Genomic DNA, 5,953 nt, shown 5'->3' with positions numbered 1-5,953 from the left:
TTGATGTTCATATATTTTACCTTGTTTTCCCTTAGTTTATTCACAACTTTTGCATCTTTTGCTATCCATTTAGGCCATTATTGTGTAGCTTTAGGACTAATCATGCATTAGAGTATAGTTGCATTGCATTTGCATCTTTTCATGCATAAACAGGTGATTTTGGAGCTTAAGGAGCATGGAAGCAATGCTGAGGAGAAGTGAAGCAATCATGAAGGAAAAGCAAGAGAGTTAAGGCTGAAGAACCAAGGTCCGAAGTCCAACTCGACCGCACACTCGACTAGACACTCGACCGTGTGCTGAGGAGGACTCGACCGAGTGGAGGATGCACGAGAGAAGCCAGCTCGACCTGCCACTCGACCGAGCACAGGTCGAGTTGACCGAGCCGTTGACTATTTTGTCTTTTAGTATTTTTAGGGCTTCCACTCCCTCTCCTATATAAAGCCTTGTACCTGCAGCCACCAAAAAGGTCCAGCTTTTTAGATATTCTCTAATGATGTAAGTTTCGTATTTTACTGGATTTTAGACTTTGTTCATCATGTGTTCTTGTGAGTAGTCCTCTAGGATCTTGAGGATGGGTTAGGCTGGATTGACCTTGTGGTTTGTTTGATTTGGTCAAGCTTGATTGTTGTAGATCTCTTCTAGGCTAGATGTTCTTAATGCTGATCCTATATCTGAGAAGGTAGGGTTTGATTTCAAGCATCTTAGCATCACACCAATGTTTAAGAAGCATAGATAAGGCTAGATCTAGAGCTTACCATTAGGCTTGCTAAGAGATTAGAGGTCTTGTTTTGTTTGAGATCTATTGCTTAATGCCTGCTTGTGTAGATTCTTTACTTTGAGAGAACAAGTCTAGAGATGCATAGGTTTGATTGTTTCTTGCCATGAGAGTGGATGAAACTTGTCTTAGAATAATATGTGTAGAGATTAGCTCAAGTTGTTTGAGGTTTGTTGACCAAGTTAGATAACCACAATGATTAGTTCAGCCCATGAATCCCTCCTCAGGACCTTCTTTGTTTATTAATTTTTAAGTCTTAATCCTGTTGCTTGCTTGTTGTTTGATTCGTTTTTTCGTTGCTCTGTTTTTATTGTGTTGCTCTGTTTTTGCGTTTAGTCCAGCTCGACCCTGCGCTCGATCTACACTCGATCGAGTGCTTGCTCGAGTTCTTCCCTAGAACTTTGGTTTATGATTTGTAGTTGTCCTGTTTTATCTCTAGTCTCATTCTATTTGCATTTATGTTGCATTTACTTATTGTCCTGTTCATTATTGTCTTGCATTGGTTCATTATTGTAGTTTCTATTTCTGTTCTAGCTTCATATTAGTCATAGTCATTTTGTTCCATCTACATTTAGCATCTAGTTCTTATAGTTTTACTTTCTGCATTTTGCATTTTCATCATAGGATTGTTAGTGACATACATCCTTTACATTTGGCTTGACTTAGTCTCATATGCATGTCTTAATTGTTCACAAACACTCATTTAGGATTGACACCTCTTATACTGCAACTGCATAAGGGGAATTGAAAGACCTTACCATCCATTCATTCATATCTCACCATTGCATACATTCATCATCATTCACCACCAACATAAAAGTTTGTTTCACTTCTTGACATGAATGTTCAAATCTTCAAACTTTCCATTAAGATCAGTGTATACATTGTCAAGTTTCCCATTGAAAGTCACTGTCATTTGCTCCTTACCTTGCAAAAGCTGCTCAAGCATAACTTCCATCTTACTACTTTCAGCTGTTTTTGGAGGAGAAGACTGATATGAATTGTTGCCATAAGTCCTTGTGTACCCAGTGCCCTGTTGCTGCTGCTGATACTTTGGCTTGGAAGTGTAGCCTGAAAAGTTCCCACTGTAAGGCCCGTTGCCTTGCTGATTACTGAACCTCTGACCCTGATTTCCATAGACAAAGTTGACATCAGCTTCTTCATTCCTTGTCTCAGGTTGTGGCTCAAATGTCTCAACTTCAGCAGCAAAGTGAACTGACTTCTTGCCCACAAGGAGATTATGCACTGAATCCAGCTTAGCATTAACAGAAGCTAACTGGTTTGAATCATATCCTCCATGTAATCTCTTCCTTTCAGCATCTGCTCTCTTAGTACTATTGCTAGCAGCTAAGTTCTCAATCAAACATTCAGCATCTTCTGGAAGTCTTGTCTTGAAATTCCCATGACTTGCAGCATCTAAAGCCAACTGATACTCCCAGTCACATCCTCTGAAGAAGATACTTAGCAATTGAACCTTTGAGAAACCATGGTGTGGACAGTCTCTTTGGTAAGCCTTGAATCTCACCCAAGCTGCATTGAAAGATTCATCTGGTCTTTGCAAAAAAGAAGACAGCTTTATTCTCAACTCATCTTACATTGCATCATCATAGAAGTAGTTTAGGAAAGCCACCTTGACATCACGCCAACTTGTCGATGATCCAGCTGGCAGCTGTTTCAACCACTGAGATGCCTCTCCTGCAAGTGAGTAAGGGAAGAGTTTGCAGAAGATGTAGTCCTCAGTCACCCCATTAGCCTTCATACTAGTCACCAGATCCTCAAAATGCTCAATGTGGTCCAAGGGCTTCTCATTGGGCAAAGCAGAGAAAGGTCTCTGCCCAACTTGTTGAAAGTACGCAGGTTTCAACTCAAAATCGTTCCTCTGGAATGGAGAAGGAACAATACCGGACCAGTTATTATACACCAGATCAGCCCGGTTGTAGTCAGCAATGGTCCTGATCAAGTCTCGGTTGTGCTCCTGTCGTCGAACCGGGGTTTGGACGTGGTTGGCAGCTCCATGTCCGTCTGCTGCAGGTGGGTGTCAATCGATGCCACCTGGTTGGTGTCGATCGACACCAAGATTCGGATCATCAACGACACCAGCTTGCTGGTTCACGACAGCCTGCTTGTTGACAACAGGTTCAGCAATCACATTGCCTTCAGCATCAATCTTTTGGCCTAGCTCATCGCGCAAGTGGCCCTCTTGATCCCTCAAAACACCAGCCTCATCACGCATCAGAATGATCGGATTAACCATCTTCAGAGATTTGGCTGCTTTTCTGTTCTCACGCTCAAGTTTTCCCAACTCTTGGTTTGAAAGATTCAGAATTGGACCAGTCTTGTTGCTCCTTGTGTTAGGCTTATTAGGCATACACCTGAAACACACAAGAGAAAAGAAAACAAAAGCGTGTTAGTTTGAAAATAAAAAGAAAAATTTAGACAAAATCTAAAACTCAAATCTAATGGTAGATCAAAGAGTCCCCGGCAACGGCGCCAAAATTTGATATGCTCAAATTAATCCCTAGAGCTACTCTCTCAAATTAAGAGATCAATGCAGTACTTAGGGGTCGAATTCCACAAGGACTCAAGACTACACAATAAATTATAGAGTTTTATAATTATGCTAAACAGATTAAATTGAATTAAAATAAAAGCAATGCAAAATATTAAATAAAAGCTGTTGTAAATTCAGGAGATCAAAAAGCTAGGCCTAGGGAATTTCTCAGGAAATTATGAAATATTAAATCAATCAATAAATTAGGATTCAAACAATTAAGAACAGATCTAGAACTCTAAACACTTTTGTAAATTAAATCAGTTCTCACTGCAAATAATATCTAAATTTAAAACCAGAAAATCCAAATCTCTTTGTAAAATTCTAGGTTAAAAATCAGCAATAAAATCAGGTTTAGATTGTTCACAAAATTATTAAATCAAATCTCTTTGCAAGAAATAATTTTGCTCATCAAAAGGTTTTATCAGGAAAATCAATTATATTCTCATATCAATTTATTTTCCTAAAGTATTAATTCTAGATGGCCAATCAAGGATTAATATGAAGAACAACCTAAGATGAAGATCTAGATAGATAATGAATCCTAAATAATCAGATCTAATAATTCATAAAATCCCTGTGAAAAACTCAAAACCTAACAAGCAAACTACTCAGACATAATCAATGAAGAACAAAACATCTTTCTGAATAACATGCAAATAGAGATTAAAAGAGTAAAGAGAGTTCAAGAAATTTTTCTCTACAAAGCAGATCTGATCTCTCTCTCTCCAAAAAGCTCTCAAAAATATCTCAGGGTTGCAGGAAAAAATAAAACTTGATAAAATAAAATTTAAGGGTTTTAAAAACCTAAAAACTATATATATATATATATATGTTCTAAAACACGTCAGAGACTTATGTTGCAATTTTGGAAGACTTTGGGGCAGAATTGTAAAACTTCCAATTCTGTGATTCTTCATCGGCTGAAGAGGGTGTCGATCGATGCTCCCAATCTTGGTGTCGATCGATGCCCTTGTTTTGCCTCGAGTCCAAATTGATTCTTCGAGATTTTTGCTCCAAAACATCTAAATTGCTCCGCTCCTTTCATGCTAAAAACCTGTAAAGACTCAAAAACAATCTAGAAACAAATGAAAAGACACTAAAAGACTCCTTATATCATGGTTAAAAACCATAAAAACCATGATATATCATAGACTTTTGTCTTTCATTTTGTGTGACCATGTGAAAACATCATCTATTGATGGCATAGGCTTGAACATCAAGATACGCCTCTTTGTTGGTTGACAAGCTTCATTCAACCCCATGAGAAACTTTGTGACCCTACTCCATTGCTATAACTTTACCCGAAAATTGCAGCATTGCACTCGCATATATACCACGAAGAGGAAGCTCAACATGTTACTATACTCCACCCATCGAGTCACCAATGCTGTGTAATATGTAGTCACATCCATTGAACCTTGATGCAAAGAACTTAAACATTGTTCTATCTCAAAGACTCTAGGTGAATCGTCTTGCTTAAAGCGAGACATAATATTTGTCCACATTGTAGCAGCCGTAGACATATACAACAAACTCTAGGCTATTTGCTTTGAGACTGAGCTCATTAACTAAGTTATGACCATGTCATTACACCTAGACCAAGAACCTGCATCAGGATGATCACTAGGAGGTTGAGGAATTGTACCATCAATAAGAAGAAATGAAGAACAAGGAAATGAAAGATTCGAGTGAAAGAAGATCAATCACAGCAAGATAAAGGTGAAAAACAAAATTGAAGATCAGTACAGTAAATCGAACACTCATAGCTGAAGAATAAGGCGATGAAAAGACAAAGGAATGAGAATCCATGGCGGAAGCTTTCTTCTTTTTTGTGCATTGATACCATATCACGATTAGGCTAGCGATAACAAAGTAAAAGTATTATTTTCCTTAATTAGTAAAAGTATACAATTTGTGTTAATATACATGAATAATCTAAACCGAATCTTAACCGGTTATAACAACCCATGTTATATCAAACTACCTAAAACATAAATATATTTAACCGCACTCGCGCGCGAACGCAACCAGAATGAGATAAATTGGTTGGTGTTAGCTGTTTTACAATCCTTTTCTAGGATAAAATAATTTTAATTAGTGGATCATTACTTCACTATTGTCACATTCCTCTTGCTTGCAGTTTGGGGATGTTTAACTGCTGGACTTAGCTGTTGGTGGACATATTGTATTTTTAGTTAGTAGTAAATTATTGTCTTAATTAAAATCCATAAACTACATCCATTGTCAAATTAACATATTAAATAGTAATATGAACATACATAGTTGAAAGTTGTGACCCTCTTGTTTAACAAATTAAACATATAAGTATGTTTGGTCAACAGAAAACGTGGATTTATCTATTGGGCGATAGAGAGTTTTTCTTATCTCAATCGAAGCTAGTAGTCCTAATTAAGAACATTAATTTATTTCCAAAAATTTCCAATAGAAGATTAAATTGTTTAGGTATGTGTATGTCTTATAAATGATCATATAAGAAAATACGTTTCATGAAATTATGTTTAGTTTAGACATTCTAACATTTGCAAGTGGCTTGGAGACGAATCGTATCCATTTCATTATGTATATAGAATTTATGTTTTTGTAATCATTTTGTATCACCCAAC

This window comes from Camelina sativa, chromosome 20, assembly GCF_000633955.1.
Source record: "Camelina sativa cultivar DH55 chromosome 20, Cs, whole genome shotgun sequence".
NCBI lineage: Eukaryota > Viridiplantae > Streptophyta > Magnoliopsida > Brassicales > Brassicaceae > Camelina > Camelina sativa.
The sequence above is the reverse complement of the archived record's forward strand: the minus strand, read 5'-3'. Positions refer to the sequence as shown.